Genomic DNA, 20,678 nt, shown 5'->3' on the forward strand with positions numbered 1-20,678 from the left:
ACAGAGAAGAACTTCTACTGACTGCAGCTTGGTGAAGGCAACAGAAAAACAACCCCATTTGAATTTCGTCCTCACCAATCACTGACGCTGAACCAAAGTATGTGGAGGGAGTGTACCAATCAACCAGAGCAGAAAATTACAAGCCAACATAGTCCCAAAGCCCACCAGGGAATGACAAATGAGCAATTTTCTAACTTCCATTGGCCTTTCAGATGTTGATGGCTAACTGAAACTCCACACGGTAAAGAAAGACATTCCTCAAAATACAAGTATTCTCTGGAGTCTCAGCAGGGGCCGGGAGGAAACCGAGGGTTTGTCTCACCCTCGTCTCATGTCCTCAGCAAGCCAGGCTGCCGGAGGCCTGACTTTGAACATCTTTAAAGATCTCTGAGCTTTCTCTCATAACGTCCACTCCTTGTAGAAAGGACGGTCCCAATGCCATGCAAAGGAATAGTCTTACCGCTCTGTGAAATCAGCTGTTTACAGACTGAGGCGTAGTTTGACTTAGAGTGAATTGTACAACTGATAAGAATACAGGGGTTTCCATGGTGGCTCAGATGGTAAAGAATCTGCCTTCAATGCAAGAGATGTACGTTGGATCCCTGGTTCGGGAAGATCCCCTGGAGGAGGGCATGGCAACCCACTCCAGTATTCTTGCCTGGAGAATCCCACGGACAGAGGAGCCTGGCGGGCTACAGTCCATGGTGTTGCAAAGACTCGGGCATGACCGAGTGACTAACAGTTTCACACTTTTAAGAATACAGCTCTATGATCTTCACCTGTCCATACACCTGCACACACATGACACAGATTATAATACAGAACGGTCTCTTCATCTTGACAAATTTCCCTCTCCTGACACACACAGTGTATCCAAGATAACCTCAAGTCTCGGCTTCATCCTCACGGGTTCGTTTAGACTTGTTTTAAATGTTGCACAAGTATTTCCAAAGCACAGCAACCCATGTATAACCAGACATCTGAAAATATTCCTGCATGTAAACATCTGGATTTATATTAGCCCACACACGAATGTATGTGCATGCCTCCCACCTAATCCATGACCACATGGACGCATGGACCCCCTGACTGGCACTTGGCAACCATCCCCACAGACACTGAGAAATCTGACCCCTACCACCCACTTACCCTTCTGTTGTTATTTAGTCTCTACATCATGTCTGACTCTGTGCAACCCCATGGACCCCTCTGGGCTCCTCTGTCTGTGGGATTCTCCAGGCAAGAATACTGGAGTGGGTTGCCATTTCCTCCTCCAGGGGCAGGATCTTCCCGACCCAGGGATCGAACCCACATCTCCAACATCTCCGGCATTGGCAGGCAGATTCTTTACCACAGGGGATCCCCATTACCTCTATAGTTACTGCTGAGGTCCGGTATACATATACTGCCTGATCACAGCAACGGACCTCTCACCACTCACAGTGTGGGCTAGACCTTGATCAGCCCGTGCCCACGCCGCTGCTTCTGCCTTTATTCACAGAGTCTCTGCTCATTCCCGAGGTTACTGAGCTAAGCCGTTTCCCCCTGCACTCCCCTCACCCAGTTATTTCATGGACGGTATTTGCAACCCAGACTGTTTCACCACACTCTGCATTCTATCCCCAATCTTCTAACTTAGGTGACTCCAAAAAGGACTGCCTATGTTAAAGTTTGTTATCTGTGCTGTAAAGTTCGAGAGATTTTGCAAACACTTTGTGCCATGTATCATACGAAGCTCTTTCACCCCACATAAAGGCCTTGAAAGTGAAAGTCGCTCAGTCGTGTTCAACTCTTTGCGACCCCTTTTGGAATTCTCTAGACCAGAATACTGGAGTGGGTAGCCGTTCCCTTCTGCAGGGGATCTTCCCAACCCAGGGATCAAACCCAGGTCTCCCGCATTGCAGGCAGACTCTTTACCAGCTGACACCAGGGAAGCCCAAGAATCCTGGAGTGGGTAGCCTATCCCTTCTCCAGGGGATCTTCCTGTCCCAGGAATCGAACCGGGGTCTCCTGCATTGCAGGCAGATTCTTTACCAACTGAGCCATCAAGGAAGCCCCGTAAAAGAGGCTTGGACATCACCTAACTAATCAGTCTGCATCCCCCAGCCCAACCTTTAGAGCACAAATGCTCAACCACCTCTAACCATCCCTTCTCCAGAATGCCACACAAATGGAATCACACAGAGAATGGATCCTCTGAAGACTGGCTCCCGCACTCAGCAATATGCATTTAAGATTCCTCCACGTCATTTGTGATCTACTCACTTATTCTCTTTTCATGTTACTGAATCAGATTCCAACCAGTCCATCCTAAAGGAAATCAGTCCTGAATATTCATTGGAAGGACTGATGCTGAAGCTGAAACTCCAAGACTTTGGCCACCTGATGCAAAGAACTGACTCATTTGGAAAGACCCTGATGCTGGGTAAGATTGAGGGCAGGAGGAGAAGGGGATGACAGTGGATGAGATGGTTGGAGGGCATCACCGACTCAATGGACATGAGTCTGAGTAAACTCCAGGAGTTGGTGATGGACGGGGAGGCCTGGCGTGCTGCAGTCCATGGGGTCGCAAAGAATCAGACACGACTGAGCGACTGAACTGAACTGAAACGAATTCCATTCCATGGCGCAAGTTTCCTCTACAGGTTCCTCACTGTCCACCTACGAAATGACATCTTGATCATTTCCAGCTGTGGGTGAATTGAAAGTAAAGCTGATACACACATTTGTGTGCAAGTCTTTGTGTGTGTGGACAGAGTTTTCAGGTCAGTGGGGCACATATTCGGGAGCTTGACTGCTGGACGACCGGTGACCAACGTTTAGCTTTCTCAGAAACGGGCCAAGTGCACTTCAAAGTGCTTTTAGCACCTCCTCCCTGTCAATGAATGAAATTTCCTGTTCCTCCACATACTCTCCTGCAACTGGTGGTGGTGTTTTTTTGGAGGGGGGGGCAGGATTTGTTCTGTTTTGTTTTCAGTATTCTAATGGTGTGGAAATAACTCGTAATTTTAATTTTTAATTCTCTCTTTAAAAATACACTTAATATCCATTTAAATGCTTATCTGGCACCTATATATTATTTTTTGATAAGCCTGGTCAGTCTTTTTTCTTTTCTTTCTAATTTTTACCTGAGTTGTTTGTGCTGTTGTTGACTTTTAAGAGTCCTTCATGTATTCGGACACAATTCCTTCATATGTGTTTTGCAAATACCTCCTTCTGGTCTGTGTCACATATTTTCGATTCTTCTAATAGTGCACTTCCTTAAGGAACTCTCATTTTCTTTTTTTGATGGGTCATACTTTTTTGGGTGTATGTAGAAACTCATCGCCAAGCCAGAGGTTACCTCAATTTTTATCCTATGTGATTTTCTAGCACGGTTACTGTTTTGCATTTTACAGTCAGGTCCAAGGCTCCATTGTGAGATGGTTTTGGAAGGCATCACTTTTGTCAAAGGCTGAGAGACCAAGTTCCCCTTTGTTTTATATGCTTAGTCCCCCATTCGTGTCCAGCTCTTTCTGACCCCACGGACTGTAGCCCGCCAGGCTCCTCTATCCATGGAATTCTCCAGACAAGAATACTGGAGTGGGTTGCCATGTCCTCCTCCAGGGCATCTTCCCAGTCCAGGAATCGAACCCAGGTCTTCCACGTTGCAGGTGGATTCTTTACTGTATGAGCCACAGAGGATGAGATGGTCGGATGGCATCACCACCTAAATGGACATGGGTCTGAGTCAACTCTGGGAGTTGGTGATGGACAGGGAGGCCTGCAGTCCATGGGGTCACAAAGAGTTGGACACGACTGAGCAACTGAACTGAACTGAACAGGCATACAACTTTACAACCAGACTGAAAAACATGGCACTGTAGACTTTAGAAGGGTAAATTATTTGTCCTGTTTCCCCAGCCATAAAAAAAAGAATGAAATAATCCCATTTGCAGCAACATAGATGGGCCATGAAACTAAAAGATGCTTGCCCCTTGGAAGAAAAGCTATCACAAACCTAGACAGCAACATGAGACATCACTTTACTGACAAATGTCCGAATAGTCAAAGCTATGGTTTTTCCAGTAGTCATGTACAGACGTGAGAGTTGGACCATACAGAAGGCTGAGTGCCAAAGACTTTATGCTTTCAAACTCTGGTGTTGAAGAAGACTCTTGAGAGTGCCTTGGACTACAAGGAGATCCAACCAGTCCATCCTAAAGGAAATTAACTCTGAATATTCCGTGCAAGGACTGATGCTGAAGCTGAAACTCCAATACTTTGGCCACCTGATGAGAGGAGCTGACTCATCGGAAAAGACCCTGATGCTGGGAAAGATTGAGGGAAGGAGGAGAAGGGGACGACAGAGGATGAGATGGTTGGATGGCATCACTGATTCAATGGACATGAGTTTGAGCAAGCTCTGGGAGTTGGTGATGGACAGGGAAGCCTGGCATGCTGCAGTCCACTGGGTTGTAGGGAGTCAGACACGACTGAGCAACTGAACAACAACAATAATTTTTCCAGATCTTTTTGCCATTTAGGTTATTATAGAATATTGAGCAGAGTTCTTTGTGATGTACAGTAGGTCCTGTCCACTAGCTTTTCCATTATAAGTTTCTCAAAGTCACATTTGGAAAAGTCAGAGTTCTAAATGGTTGATGATTTCATAGAAGCATCCTGAAACTGCCGCTCCAGCGCTCATCTGCATCAGTAAAATTGTACTATCGCCCTCTCCACGGCTGCTCCACTGCAGCGATCCCAGTCACTCTCACGCGGGCAGACCTGACCCTGTGTGCCTTTGGCCACTCCCTTCTCCCCTGGCCTTTCTGGTTCAGGCACCAGGAGGACGAAGAGAAATGAACAGGTCTACAAGTGCAGCACATCTGGATAAACTTCAAATTTTTCGTTTGGTCCAGATTCATGCATTATGTGGAGAAGGCAATGGCAACCCACTCCAGTGTTCTTGCCTGGAGAATCCCAGGGACGGGGGAGCCTGGTGGGCTGCCGTCTATGGGGTTGCACAGAGTTGGACACGACTGATGCGACTTAGCAGCAGCAGCATGCATGCATTATGTAAAACAGACAGCTAGGTTCTGTTTTGCATGCTCCAACCCAGATGTTCTTTGAGTGGCTTCTCTACTTTCATCTTCTGTTCCTCTGAGTCCGATGATTTTTGAGCAGGCCTCAGGGAACAGCATGAGTCCTAGCATGGGTTTCAACATCTCCAGGCTTTGGGAAAGTCTCGACAGAACTCATATATATATATATATAACAGGTCAAGTCCAAGTTCTTCCAGTTCCAGTAAAGTTGGGACAAAGTCTCATTCCAGGGCTTTTATCTTCAAAAAGGGGCTTCCTTCTTGCTCAAGAGTCACAGATGATGCTGGAACTAGTACTGGCAGATGCTTCTAGTTTGGGGTAAAAGACAAGTGAGGGGTCATAGATTCTGGGCCGTCTGTTGGCATGAGCAGAGGCGGAGTGTAAAAAGATAAGAAACAGGGGGTAAGGGTGGTGTTTGCATTTTGGGGCTCAAAACAATCACTTTCACAAGATGAAGTTCAAGAGACAACTTCTCTTTATCGACTGATCTTTCATTTTCTAAGACTGGTTTTGCCAGAGAAACGGCAGGAACCAAGCGTTGGGTGGCGAATCCCGGTGATGAGTGAAGTCACATCACATGGGCTCTATTCTAGGACAGGTTTGCTAAGGGAACAGCAATGCCTGGAAAACAGGTGTCATCTAACACTTGATATCGAGGTCCCCTGGAGGAGGGCATGGCAACCCACTCCAATATCCTTGCCTGGAGAATCCCACGGACAGAAAAGTTGGTGGGACACAGTCCTTAGGGTGAGAAAGAGTTGGACATGCATGAAGCAATTTAACAGATAGCACAACACTTTATAAGGGGTGATATTAAATGTTAATATAATTAAATTTGGGGCTTCCCTGGTGGCTCAGATGGTAAAGAATCTGCCTGCAAAGCAGGAGACCCGAGTTCAATGCCTGAGTCGGGAAGATCCCCTGGAGAAGGGAAAGGAAGCCAACTCTAGTCTTCTTGCCTGGAGAATCCCATGGACAGAGGAGCCTGGAGGGCTACAGTCCATGGAGGTCGCAAAGAGTCGGACGCAACTGTGCGAACTAACAGTTTCAGCTCTGATAATTAAATCTGCTGACAAAGCTCTGGGCCAAAAGCCTGCTTTGAAGACGACAGTAAACAGCTTTTTGAAAGATGCCACAACCCTCATAATGCTCTGTCCGTTACATGCGGTGTTACTGATCGGACGTGGATGCAAACACATGCTGGGCTCCCAGCAGCGCAGTCCGATCTCTGCCTTTCCTACTTCCTGAAATACGAGCCGTACCCCGATGTGAGGAAATGACACGGTGTGTGGATTCAGACCACGTGGGAGACGCCAGGGGGATACGGTGTAGCGGAGATGCTTCACGGACAGTTTCAGGACTGTGCCAGAGCACCTCTGACTCTGGGAGCTTCCCCACCCAAAACACAAGAGTCTAACACCTGCCACCAGATACTGTCTCATTTGTGCCGTCCCATTCATCTGACCAGGCTGAAAGAGACTCTATCCCGCTTTGATCTGCCCCATTCTAAAGCTGAAGCTCAGCGTGGTCGGCAGAGAAACAATCAGAGCCTTTCATGAACGTTTGAAGAACTGGATATCGTGAAGGTAGAGCAAAAGTTGTTTCCAACGATGTTAATAAAAAAAAGAGAGATTGATTTACGAGAGAGTGTATACACATACATACACACACATGCATATATATTCAAAAAATACTCTGCACATCTGGTAAAATTAAAAAAAAAAATTATTCCTCCAATATGTCAGCTGGGAAATAACCATCATAGGAAATGTCAGTATCTGCCTTGCCAGACCCTTCCTGCGTCCTCAGGAGAGATTTCTCTGCCGGGAAGCCAACAGATGTGAAGAAAGATGACTTGACAAGGTTTGACTTGATGGCCATCAACTCACAAGTTAGGATCCTGTCGTCTAAAGAGCAATGTGATTTATTTCCATATTATGGCATGAGTGGCCTTCATTTTCAGCAGGGTAACTTCTTTTACACTCTTCAATGAGACCTTCATGGGAAAACGATGCCAGCGCCTATTAGCTAAATTGCCCTGTTGACATATTTTATACTCATAGGACACAAACTATCTGCTTGGTGGTGAAAACAAAGTATCCAGGTACATGAAGCCAAGCAGCTTTCACCTGCTGAGGATACTGCTGCTGTTAAAAAATCAGGTGTCGTGTGGAGTCTGCGAGTCTTCCACCCTAAAAGATGATAAAATTCAGTAGGAGCAAGTTTCAGTTATTCACCTAATAGGCAAATAAAGCAGATGCTTAAAATTTAGTGTCCTGGTAACACTGTCCTTGGTTCTGTATTTAATGCTTCCTGCCAGCTCCCTTTGATGTATGTAAACCTTTCACTGTCTTGAACAAATGAGATTTCCTCTAATGTAATTGTTAGGCCGAGTGAGTGGGAGGAATGTAATTTGCCACAGTAAGAATGGAAAACATAGGTTGCACCACAGAACTGACATCAACGGAACGTTCTACCAAATGGGGAGGCAGAGAGCAAATTGCTAAAGAGCTAACAACAACTAAGACACAGGAGCGAATACAGCTATGAAGCCAAAGAGATGCAGGTATTCACAACTTTTCCTTGAAGTGGTCAGTGTGTGCATATTTCGAAGGAAACCAGGTCTGCTGGAAAACCACCGTTTCGAACATTACAGTTGTGTCTATGGCACCTCGAAAACTTTTCCAGCGGCTATGCTGTACGCCGTGCCAAAAATGAGCCCGGCTTCAAAGCTACCTAAGAACTACACCATGTGTTTGAAGTTCAAAAAACAATGGGGTATATTCATTTCTACAAAGTCGTCATTTAAGGGAAAAGGTTACTTTTTTTCATCCTGTTGCCATCCAGGAACTTCAAAATGTCCAAATGCATAGCAAAAAAAAAAAAAAAAAAATCTGATTGCAACTTTATACATATGAGTTAGGACTTTGACGCTACGTTTAGGCAAGTTCTGGCGAATGAAGTATTTCTGTCGAAAACTGTTTCAAACAAAGGAATGAAGACAGTATTATGAGATATTCAGGCGCTATCGATTTGGAGGTGAAAACTATAGTTCTTGCTCCCGATGAAACATTACCTGACTTCCTATGTGTCCCTTACATCTTTCTCAGTGTAATAAACAGGAAGGATACAAAATGAAACATCTACATTGGGAGGCACCCTGCTCTAATATTTATAAACCAGAAGCAAAAGGTATAGGTAGATTAAATTTTGTAAATAATGTAAGAATAAGGTTTGCCAAATATAATTTTAAGGGGAAGGGGGCGGTATAAAAGCTGATTGCAGGAGGAGAAGGGGGCGAAAGAGGATGAGATGGTTGGATGGCATCACTGACTCGATGGACGTGTGTTTGAGCAAACTCCGGGAGAGACCAATGGACAGGGAATCCTGGCGGGCTGCAGTCCCTGGGGTCGCCAAGAGTCAGACACGACTTAGCGACTAAACAACAACAAGAAAGCTGACTGCCCTTTGATATCTACATGCAGTCGCCGATGTTTAAAATGTGAAGTAGGGACCTGATTCACTGACGAATGATCTAGAAACCTGTGTCCCCACGGCCTGGAATCAGGTTTTCCTCTGATACAGAACACGGAAACATGAAAAAAAAAAAAAGAGTGATACTTCGTTTCGGTCACACCGACCAAGCATGTTCGATGAGGGAGAGGATGGTGAGAGTGTGAATATCTTGAAGTCTGCCTACTAGAGTTTATGATGGTATTTGACAGGCCATCCATCTTAACCTAAAAGGTCTCATTCATTTCAGAAGTGTCCAAATTTACATTCTCCCCTGGGACCGAAAGAAGTAAAACTTCTGGATAAAATAAGACATGGCTTTAAGGCTTGTGGGAAAAAAAAAAAAAAAAATATATATATATATACGCTTTAGGCCCCACCGAGAGTTCAAACTATTTTTGAAATGTGTTCGGTTCGGCCAATTCTCAGATACATTGTGCCAAAGTCAAAGTTCCCTTCACTCTGAACTCCAGAGAATTTTCAGGAAATTTGAATCCTGTGGCTATTGTTCATTCCTTTGCTCAACACATCCAATACTTCCTTTTTATAAGCTACTTGATGCCTCCAAATTGTTCACACCGGATTTGTTACAGGCAGACGGCCACACGCACCAGGAATCTATCAAATTAGGTACCCAACATTTGGGGTTTGGTTTATATTTTCTACCAGCTTGGAAATTTTAATGTTGGCCCCACACTTTTTTTTTTTTTTTTTCTTTACTCAGCCTGCTTCTCTTCAAAACCCTTTCTATGTACCTAGATGTCTATTCTTATTATCTACAAGTTAAGTTGAAAAACACAAGTAAAAGGAAAACATAAGCAGAATACCAAAGTCAATCCAGGAATGTAAATTCCAGTAAAAATACAGTGCAAGGAATAAAGACAAAAACTTCATCCGGCATCTTTTAGACGGAATGCTAAAAGATGCTGAAGCATCTCTGTGGATGAGCCATTTTCTTGATTTAAGGACCTAGATGGTGGACAAAGTATCCAACACGTATTTGCATCTATATAACGAGGAATCATCACTTAAAATCAGGAAGTCCTAACACCACTGAACCCTCTGCAGACCTCTGTAATTTTTAGCGGCTTATAAATGATTTGCTTCTTGCCTTAACTGTGAGGAGGCGAGGATTCGCACTGTGACCCACAAAGGAGGAAGTCAGACAAAAGGAACGTGCCCCTGTCCATGGAGAAGGAATTGCAGGGCAAGAGTCCTGAGGGTCACACTCCCCACTGCCCTTAGCAGAGGAACCTGGAACCAGATCTGCATCCAAGCCAGGAAACCGCAGCGGTGGACTCGCGAATGTGAAGCAGCGTCTTCGCATCACACTATTGTCTATGCGTCACATCACTGTCTACACATCTGTGATAACAGCAATAGTTCTCACTCGTGAGCACTTGCCACAGGTCATGGACTGCTCCCCTGAGCTTTCATTTCATGGGTTCCGATTTCACAGCAATCCCACCTGAAGGTATAGGATATCCCTCTTTTGCAAATGAGAATACAGGCACAGAGAGCTTCAGACACTTGTCTGAGGTTACGTTACACGGTCAATAAGAGATGAGGACGGCTTCTACCAAAGTTTGTGCTCGGAACTGCTATGCTAGCCTTCTACAGGAGAGTGTCTTTTGAGGGCTAAAACAGGTTAAGAAATTGCGAGAGTTAAGGGAACTAATACAATCCAGGAGTTAACAGTCTGCCTTGCAATGCATGGGACACTGGTTTGAACCCTGGTCTGGGAAGATCACTCCGACTGCAGAGCAACTAAATCCACGCACCACAAATACTTAAACTTGTGTTCCAGGGCCCGTAAGCCACAACGACAGAAGCCCGTAAACACCTACAGCCCATGTTCCACAACAGGAGAAGCCACGGCAACAGGAAGCCTACATACCACACACCACAGCCAGAGAGAGTCAGTGAAGCAAGGAAGATCCAATACAGGCAAAAAAAAAAAAAAAAATAGAAAACTAACTTTAAAAAGAGAATTGACTTATGGACCTGGGGAGAGAGGGGCAGAGGGTGAGATGTATGAAGAGAGTAACATGGAAACTTATGTTACCATACGTAAAATAAGATAGCCAATGCGAATTTGCCATATGGCTCAACAAACACAAACGGGCTCTGTGTCAACCTACAGGGATGGGATGGGCAGGGAGATGGAAGCAAGGTCCAAAAGGGAGGGGATATATGTATACATGTGGCTGACTCATGGTGAGGTTTGACAGAAAACAGCGAAGTTCTGTAAGGCCATTATCCTTCAATACAAAAAAAAAAAAAAATTGAAAAAGTAACTATGTGGACATTTTCTTACCTCCTTCAAAGAGAAGCGATCAAGTGTGAATGTTCTGATGTAATGACGTCGACACGCACACCTCCATGTACACCTGCATTGACTCTTCCAGTAAAATGATGTCACATATACCGGAATCCTGCGTAAATGCAAGAGACAACATCTAGCATCCCGTTATCCTAGGTGACATACACTGAGAATGGTGGTCTTTTCTTAAGGAAGGGATCAAACTTGCAAAGCTGACAAGTAGAGAAGGTCCTTGGGTGAAGAAAACAAAGCAAAGATTAGACAGGCTGCCGAACTTCAGCCAACGCAAGATGAGAAAACAGCGTCTTCCGGTAAACATCCCTCAGGAGGAAGACACCAGGATCCCATTCCCCTTCCCGGCACCCATTTGTCCCTTCTTCACCCTAGTAAAGAGAAACTGAACAGGCATCTTGCAATCATCAATAATTAAGCCCATGGTTTTTCCAGTAGTCATGTATGGATGTGAGAGTTGGACTATAAAGAAAGTTGAGCACTTTCTCAATAAAGAAGAATTGATGCTTTGGAATGTGGTGTTGGAGAAGACTCTTGAGAGTCGCTTGGCCTGCAAGGAGATCCAACCAGTCCATCCTAAAGGAAATCAATCCTTAATATTCACTGGAAGGACTAATGCTGAAGCTGAAGCTCCAATGCTTTGGCCACCTGATGCGAAGAGCTATCTCATTGGAAAAGACCCTGATGCTGGGAAAGATTGAGGGCAGGAGGAGAAGGGGATGACAGAGGATGAGACGGCTGGATGGCATCACCAACACAATGGACATGGGTTTGGGTGGACTCCGGGAGTTGGTGATGGACAGGGAGGCTTGGCGTGCTACGGTTCATGGGGTCGCAAAGAGTCGGACATGACTGAGCGACTGAACTGAACTGAACTTCTAAAGATATAGTGGGACTCATCACCAAATTGCCTGATGCAACTTTAAAATAAAAAAACACTCTTCTTCCTTCGGGACCAACTAGCCGTACATATCACGCTGGGAAGAAACTTGACGTTTTCAACAAAAGTGTTCTTTTGTCACCCCCCCCCCCCCCCCCGCCTAGAGTCAGCATTTTGTCACTCCTTTCCCCCCTTTTTATCAGGCAGAGGATTTCAATTCCATCCACTCCTCCATGTCCTCTGCCTCTGGCTCATGTGTTTTTCTTATTTCTCACAGGGGACATATTCTATTATGTTAATTTCAGGTATACTATGCAGGGATCTGACATTTGCCTACAATGTGAAATGATCCACACAACAAGTCCAGTAACCATCTGTCCCCACGCAAACTTTCTATCATATTTCTTACTGTATTCGTTATGCTGTTCATTATGACCCCATGGCCTAATATGCTGTCTAACTGGGGCTCTGTCCTCCTTAATCCCCTTCACCTATGTCATCCACCCTCTTCCTCCCCTCAGACAACCACTCATTTATTCTCCGTACCTGTGACTGTTCCCATTTTGGTGTTTAGCTTTTTGGATTGCAAATATAGGTGAGATTAGGCAGTATTTGTCTTTCTCTAACGTTTCACTTAGCATCAGGCCCTTAGATCCATCCATGCTGCTGCAAAAATCAAGATTTCATGACGTTGCAGTCTACAAAATTAACACACAGGAACCTGCTGTTTTTCCCCTACACTAAAAATGAACTATTAATATAATAAAGAGAAATTTTAACAGGGGCTCATTTGTAAGTATATCAAAAGAATAAAACATACCTAGGAATAAATCCAATCAAGGAAGTAAACTAATTGTCCTCAGAAAACTGTTAAGACACTGATAAAAGAAATTGAATATCACACAAATAAATGGCAAGATATACCATCCTCATGAACTGAAAACATTAATATAGCTAAAATGAGGTTACTGCCCAAAGCAAGCTACAGATTCAATGCAATCCCTATCAAAATACCAAGGGTACATCCCACAGAGCTAAAACAAACACTTTTAAAATTATAGGGAAACACTAAGACCCCTAAACAGCCAAAACAAACTCGAGAAAGAACAAAATTGGAGGTATAGGCCCCGATTTGAAACTACACTACAAAACTACTGTCATCAAAACAGTATGGTACTAGCACAAAAACACACACATAGATCAACGGCACAGAACAGACAGCCCAGAAATAAACCCACGCTTATATGATCAATAAACCCATGCTTATATGATCAGTAAACCCAGGCTTATATGATCAATAAACCCATGCTGCTAAAGTCGCTTCAGGCATGTCCGACTCTGTGTGACCCCATGGACAGCAGCCCACAAGGCTCCTCTGTCCTTGGGATTCTCCAGGCAAGAATACTGGAGTGGTTTGCCATTTCCTTCTCCAATGCATGCATGCATGCTAAGTCACTTCAGTCGTGTCCGACTCTGTGCGACCCCATGGACAGCAGCCCACCAGGTTCCTCTGTCCACAGGATTCTCTAGGTAAGAATACTGGAGTGGGTTGCCATTTCCTACTACATTAAACTGAAAGGTTTTTGCACAGTGAAGGAAACCATTGACAAAAGGAAAAAAAAAAAAGAAAGGCAGCCTACAGAATGGGAGAGGATATTTGCAAATGATAGATTCAATCAGGGTTTAATGTCCAAAATACACAAGATCTCATACAATTAAAAAAAAAAAAGAAAAGATTTTAAAAATGGGCAGAGGGACTTCCCTGGTGGTGCAGTGGATAAGAATCTGCCTGCCAGCGCAGGGGACACGGGCTTGATCCTTGGTCCGGGAAGATCCCACACGCTGTGAAGCAGCTGAGTCTGAGAGCCACAACTCCCAAGCCCGCCCGCTGAAACTGCTGAGCTTGTGTCCCACAACCACAGAAGCCTGAATGCCTAGAGCCCGCGCTCTGCAAGAGGAGAAGCCGCTGCAGTGAGAAGGCCTGTGCATTGAAATGAGAAGTAGCTCCCCACTCGCCACAACTAGAGAAAGCCCACGGAAAGCAAGGAAGATCCAGCACAGTCAATGATAAATGCATTCATTAAAATGGACAGAAGACTTGCACAGAGATGCTCCAAAATAAGGCAAGCGGATGGACAACAGACACGTGAAAAGATGCTCAGCATCACTACTCACCTGGGACATGCACAGAAAGCCATGATGAGATATCATCACACAGCTGTGAGAAGGACTACCGTCAACAGCCACAAACGTGCACTGGTGAGGATGTGGAGAAAAGGGAACCCTATGCACTCCAATCCTTGGACCACCTGATGCGAAGAACCAATTCATTGGAGAGGACCCTGGTGCTGGGAAAGATTGAAGGCGGGAGGAGAAGGGGATGACAGAGGATGAGATGGTTGGATGGCATCACTGACTCGATGGACATGAGTTTGAGCAAGCTCCCGGAGATGGTGATGGACAGGGAGGCCTGGCGTGCTGTGGTCCATGGCGTCGCAAAGAGTCGGACACGACTGAGCGACTGAAGTGAAATGAAAGTTTTAGAAGCCCTAGGAACCACAGCCCCTACCCAACTGTGGACACAGATGTGAGGAGTTTGCAGTACTGGACAATCAATGACTGCGTGGTGACTCAAATATGGCTTACAGTTTCAGTGGCATAGAACCCCCACAAAATTCTTGGTTTTGAAAGAGCATCTTTTGGGAGGGAAACTACATGAGAAGAAACTTTGGAATCCGCTGCTGTGTCTTGTAGGAACTTCCTTTATTTGATGTTTGAGCTTGACTTGCATTTCAGGTGGACGACCTTGTACCCATTTCACACAGTTGCCTGGAAGTGCTGTGCAAATCACATGCTGTTTTAACAAATCGCCAGTGACACTTTTACTTGAGAACTGATGGTTCTGATATAACGGAGAGTGCTAGAGGCTACAGCAAACCCCACTGAGGGGGGGCAAAAAACCAACATGTGTTCTCTGAAGCTCTTATTATCTGCTTGTTTGCGGTTTGCTCATTAGGTGGTTTTGTCAAATAAATCATGAGCATTCCAGGAAATAATCCCAATACCAAGGGACCTTCTTATAAGGAATAATATTCTATGTCCCAAGGCTTTAAAATATAATCCTTTAATGTTTTCCTTGTGTACTTTTCATAATTTCATGAGAGTTTTATTATTATTATTATTATTTTTGCCCCCTGATGAATGCTCTCTATTCTGAGAAAAGTAAGTAAGGGCAACTTTGGCCTCTCTGCAAAGTCATCATGATGGGCCTTTAATCCTCACTGCACCAGAAATAACAGAGATGACATATAATTGAACATGACTACTCTAGGGAGAAGCTCTATTTTAAGGATAAACAAAGAGATTAACTCCTGATGTCCAGAGTAAGTTCCTGACTGTGTTTCTTAAATGTGTGGTGTTCAGCCTCAGGCCAGAAAATATTTTTTCCTTGAGGTGGTAGCCTTCGGGGAGGGGGGCCCAAATAAAAGTAGCAGCACCCTGTGTTGGAACCAGCAGTGCTGAAAAATGACAACGTGGGGCTGAAGATGGGGGGAAAGCTGTCATCAGACCAGTCAAGTTCCTCCCCGCACACCCAGATGTGAAGGATGGTCACAAGTACCACTTGGGGCTGATCCTGAAGTCTGAGACACCACGGGCAGCTGGCAGCTCAGAAAGTTAACCAAAGGCAGCTCTCTCATGGCTCATGTTGGCAAGCTGTGTGCTGGCTGAGACCCCCGGGAGCTCAGCTTGGCTGGGGGGGGTACACCTGGAGACGTCTCGTTCTTTTCTACACGGGTCTCCTCACAAGCCCTGGGCCTCTGCACAACATGGCAGGTGGCTTCACAACCCACGAGTCCCGAGAGGTCATCCCAGTGAAACAGAAGAAAGTGAAAAAGTGAACTTGCTCTGTTGTGTCCGACTCTTTGCGACCCCATGGACTGTAACCTATCAGGCTCCTCCGACCATGAGATTTTCCAGGCAAGAATGCTGGAGTGGGTTGCCATTTCCTTCTCCGGGGAGGTGGTGGTGGGGGGGGTCATCCCCCAAAGCTTGGAAAGTTATGCTGTGTGTATACATGTCATACACACACACAGACATACATATACACACACACATACAGGCATCTATCGAGGTACATATCTGTTTGTCATCATTTAGTCACCCAGCTGTCTCTGACTCTTGGCGATCCCACGGACTGTTGCTCACCAGGCTCCTCTGTTAATTGGATTCTCCAGGCAAGAATACTGGAGTGGGTTGTCATTTCCTTCTCCAAGCGCTCTTCCCGACCCAGGGATTGAACCCATGCCTCCAACACTGGTAGGCAGATTCCCTACCACAGAGACACCAGGAAAGTGCATATACATAGAGATGCTAAATACATACACACACATACACGCACATATACATAAATACACACACATATGTATGTACACTTTGGCCACCTGATGCTCAGAGAAGACTCACCAGAAAAGACCCTGATGCTGGGAAAGACTGAAGGCAAAAGGTGACGGAGGTGGCAGAGGATGAGATGGTTGGATGGCATCATCAACTCAATGGACATGAGTTTGAGCAAACTCTGGGAGATAGTGTAGGAGAGGGAGGCCCGGCCTGCTGTAGTCCATGGGGTCACAAAGAGTCAGACACGACTGAGCGACCGAACAGCAACAAAAATATATGTACATATATATATATATATTAATAAATATATATATACACACCTCTACCTATTATTATCCACATGTATATTATCCATATGTGTATACATATATATGTATGTATCTTTCCAATCCAGGATTGAATTGGGGCCTCTTGCATTGCAGGCGGATTCTTCATTGTGTGAGCTACCAGGGAAGCCCTATATATATAGGTATAGATATATATATATATATAGGTATATATAGATATATATGGGGCTTCCCTGGTGGCTCAGAGGTTAAAGCGTCTGCCTGGAATGCGGAAGACCCCGGTTCGATCCCTGAGTTGGGAAGATCCCCTGGAGAAGGAAATGGCAACCCACTCCAGTACTCTTGCCCGGAGAATCCCATGGAGGGAGGAGCCTGGTAGGCTACAGTCCACGGGGTCGCAAAGAGTCGGACAGGACTGAGTGACTTCACTTTCACTTTCATATATATGTATATATATATATATATATATATACACACACATATATATATAAACAGTGTGTGTATGTATATATATATATAAATAGTGTGTGTATGTATATATAAAAATATATATATATATATAAAAATAGTGTGTGTGTGTGTGTATATATACATACACAAACAGTTGCACATACACACACACACTATATACATATACTATAATCTGTATTTGAGAAAAAATTCTAACGGCAAAAAAAACTTTACCTTGAAAGACAGGTACTTTGCAAGCAGAAGACTCTATGAAAACTGTGATGGGCATATGTGCTGAGGAAAGTTATTCTGTGTCCCTAGGTACACAGTAAAGCGTGCTTTCTGGTCGCTAACGGGAAAGTCCGTGACGCCCATTTCTTCCTTTTCCTTCACTGACTGTACCAATAAGCTCTTATCTTTGCACTAAAAGCTCATCTCTCAACGGCCAGGAAGAAGTTTTATAGAATTTGGCCTGTCGACACGTGGGTCAATGTGTGTGCTCAGGATTTCCCTTAAAAAAAAACAAAAAAAACCCTAAAAACCAGTAACTCAACAACAACAACAAAAAAGCAGAAACAAGATACACTTCTGGATTGTCTTTCCAGAAGAGGTGGGGAGAAGGCTGCCCACCCTTGCTGTGAGGAGCTGCAGGGCCCAGCGCCTCAGGTCACCAACCGCCAAGCTTCATGGACTTTGTGAGTCTATCCCACTTTCCGCGAAACTTCACGAGCAAGTTTTCCTTCAACTGGACCTCAGGGCAATTTAATTGCTCCCTCCCCCAGGAAGCACCGGGAGCAGAAAGATGACTCTCTCCGGCAGAGTGAATCAGACATCTGCGCAGACGGACCCCGCAGACGGGAAGGGCTCAGATCATAGCTGAGGGCTAATATACAAACTACATAAGCAGCTGCATGACTTGAGGACGAAGCTTGATTTTTGGTGATGGCTGAGAATAAAACCTAGGGATCTTGGACTACTCTACTAACAGTCATGAACAGAGTAATAGGGAATAACTGTCAAAAGGAAAAAACAAAACAAAACAAAACCTCCCCCCTCTGCCCATGAATATATGATGACTTTATATGTTGCATCTGGATTCAACTTCCAGAGCATGACATCACTGAGCATATGTCATCTGAATGTGCCAACAAGATACCGTCATGTGATGACACACAAAAAATATGTGCATGGTGAAAGAACAGCTCATGGAACAGATCTGTAATTGTTATGAATGTTCCAACCGTAAGAAATACGTCAGCTGTCAGGGAAACGGGAGTCATGACTCTCTGTGGGGGTCACTGGATACAACCTTTCAACAGCAACGTATCTGCTTCATGCTGGAGACAAAGCGATACAAAGGTAACTCCATGACCGCCTTATTTTTCTTCTAACGTGTGACCTCATCTCTCTAGTATTTTTTCTTCTTCTTCTTTCTCTCAGGCACAAACGCCTGCCTTGTAAGGCTGTCGGGGAGCGTCATACACATAAAGGAGTGACTCTGTTCAGAGAGCATAGTATCGGAGATTGAATACCTGAGACCCAAGGTCTCCAGGAGATAAGGCGGGCAGAGAGGTCAACGATCCAGAAAATGTCTTTGCCGTCTTGTTCCTCAAAGTCCTCTGTAAATGCACCCTTTGGAAGACTGGCTTCTCCAGCCTAAAGCCTGAAAGCCTAAATCCAGACCCTCATCGATCTGTGTTTACCCGATTCTTAATACCCCAAATGCAGGTTGGATGCTCCCAGGTTTAGCTAGTACCCCCTGAGGATTAGCAAACAGGCAGGCCCAGTGGGCTGGAGAGGGTCTGAGTGGCTCAGACGTGGAGGTGAATGTTGTGGGGCGGGGCAGTCAGAGATGAGAAATCAGGATGATCCCTCGAGAGACCAATGGAGGAGGCCCCGGGGTGTGCCCTGCTGGGGCGGGGCCAGCTGGAAGCCCCCCAACCCCAACCACGTCCAGGACCCCTGGTAGCTAACCGCCTTCCTAGGAAGCTTCAGCATCGGCGGGGACCCTGTCACATGCATCGTCTCGCTGGAGTCTCTTCACGTGTCCACAAGGTCAGCAGAGGCAGAACCACTTTGCTGAGACGAGACGCAAACACCCCACCATGACTACCCATGACTTCCCTTGCCCTGAATCCTCTGTCCACCTCTCTCTCTCTCTCTGCACCGCTGGGTGGTCAGCGTGTGACATCAGCCAAACTCTGCTGACCCCTGCTCTTGTTCCTTGGCCCAGTACAGAAAAGATGCTATAAGCTGACTTATCAAAAGAAGGAATGGGGGCGGGGGGAACTTCCCTGGAGGTCCAGTGGTTCGGACTTCACATTCCGATGCAGGGCATGCGGGTTCAATGCCTGGTCAGGGAGCCATGATTCCACACGCTGCAGAGAAATTGAGCCCTTGTGATGCAATTACTGAGCCTGAGACGCCTGCGCCCTGCAAGGAACAATCACACATGCTTCAAGGAAGGTCCTGAGTGCCACAACTAAGACCCAACACAGCCAGAGAAATGTTTGAAGTGAAGTGAAAGTCGCTCAGTCCCGTCCTCCTCTTTGCGACCCCATGGACTTCTCCAGGCCAGAATGCTGGAGTGGGTAGCCTTCCCCTTCTCCAGGGGGATCTTCCCAACCGCAAGGATTGAACCCAGGTCTCCCGCATTGCAGGCGGATTCTTTCCCAGCTGACCCACCAGGGAAGCCCAAGAAGACTGGAGTGGGTAGCCTGTCCCTCCTCCAGCAGATCTTCCCGACCCACAGATCGATCCGGGATCTCCTGCATGGCAGGCGGATTCTTTACCAACTGAGCTATCACGGAAGCCCTAGATAAACACACAAGAAAAAACTAAGTGAAACAAGAAATGAGGAAGGGAGCCAGACAGCAAGCCAGCTACACAAGGCAGCAAAGCTGAGTCTCAAATTTCTAACCACGCTTTTATTTAAAAATTAACTGGATGATAATGGGTTTAGAATGTTGCCTTGGTTCCTGCTGAAGGACAACATGATCCATATGTATACACACGTCCCCTCCCTCTTGAACATCCCTTCCCCTTGAACCTCACCCTCACCTGCCAAGGTCAACACAGAGCCCCGGGCTGAGGTCCATGTGCCCTACAGAAGCTTCCCCCCAGCTGGGTATTGCACACCCGGTCGTGTGTGTCCGTCAACGTTCCTTCCTCAATTCATCTCAATTCAGCCAGTTCATCTCAGCCTCCCCGTCCCTCTGCAGCACCCACAAGTCCATTCTCCACGTCTGTGCCCTCTCTTCCCGCCGTGCATACAGGTTCATCTGTACTACTGTTCTAGATTCCACGTACATGTGTGAATATACGACACGTGGGATGTCGCTGGTGGCCCAGGGGTTAGGAATCCCCGCGCTTCAAGGGACCCGGGTTCCATCCCTGCCACGGAACTGAGATACCACATGCTGGGGAGCAAAAAAGTCCACGTACCACAGAACTACTGGGCCTGTGCCGTGGAACGAGAGCTCCCTTGTCCCACAAAGAACACCTCACATGGCCATGCAAATAAAAATGTAAAAACAATAATTAAGAAAAAGAGATGTCCTGGGACATCACCATGTGTCCCCCAGGAGTAAAGTCATCCCTGGCTCAAGCTCCAGCGTTGCACACACTCCCCGCCCCCTGTAAGAGTGCGTCTGTGTGTTACACTCTGTGTAACGAAGCCTTTCCACAGGTGTCTTCCCAGCCTTTCAGACCTTCCTCCTGAGCATCGGACT

The 20,678-nt window shown here is 45.8% G+C and overlaps 2 long non-coding RNA genes across 2 annotated transcripts in view; both read right to left on the minus strand.

Moving 5' to 3' along the window:
* The window catches only part of LOC133052266 (uncharacterized), a 462,497-nt gene that overhangs the window by 112,098 nt on the left and 329,721 nt on the right, over positions 1-20,678 (minus strand). The gene's annotated exons all lie outside the window — the stretch shown is intronic.
* LOC133052267 (uncharacterized) lies at positions 7,166-15,644 on the minus strand. Its single transcript, XR_009692015.1, has 3 exons — positions 13,988-15,644; positions 10,915-11,032; positions 7,166-7,276 (listed from the first exon to the last, which is right to left on the minus strand). It is a non-coding gene; the product is annotated as an uncharacterized LOC133052267 (long non-coding RNA).

This window comes from Dama dama, chromosome X (genome assembly GCF_033118175.1).
Source record: "Dama dama isolate Ldn47 chromosome X, ASM3311817v1, whole genome shotgun sequence".
NCBI classification, from domain to species: domain Eukaryota; kingdom Metazoa; phylum Chordata; class Mammalia; order Artiodactyla; family Cervidae; genus Dama; species Dama dama.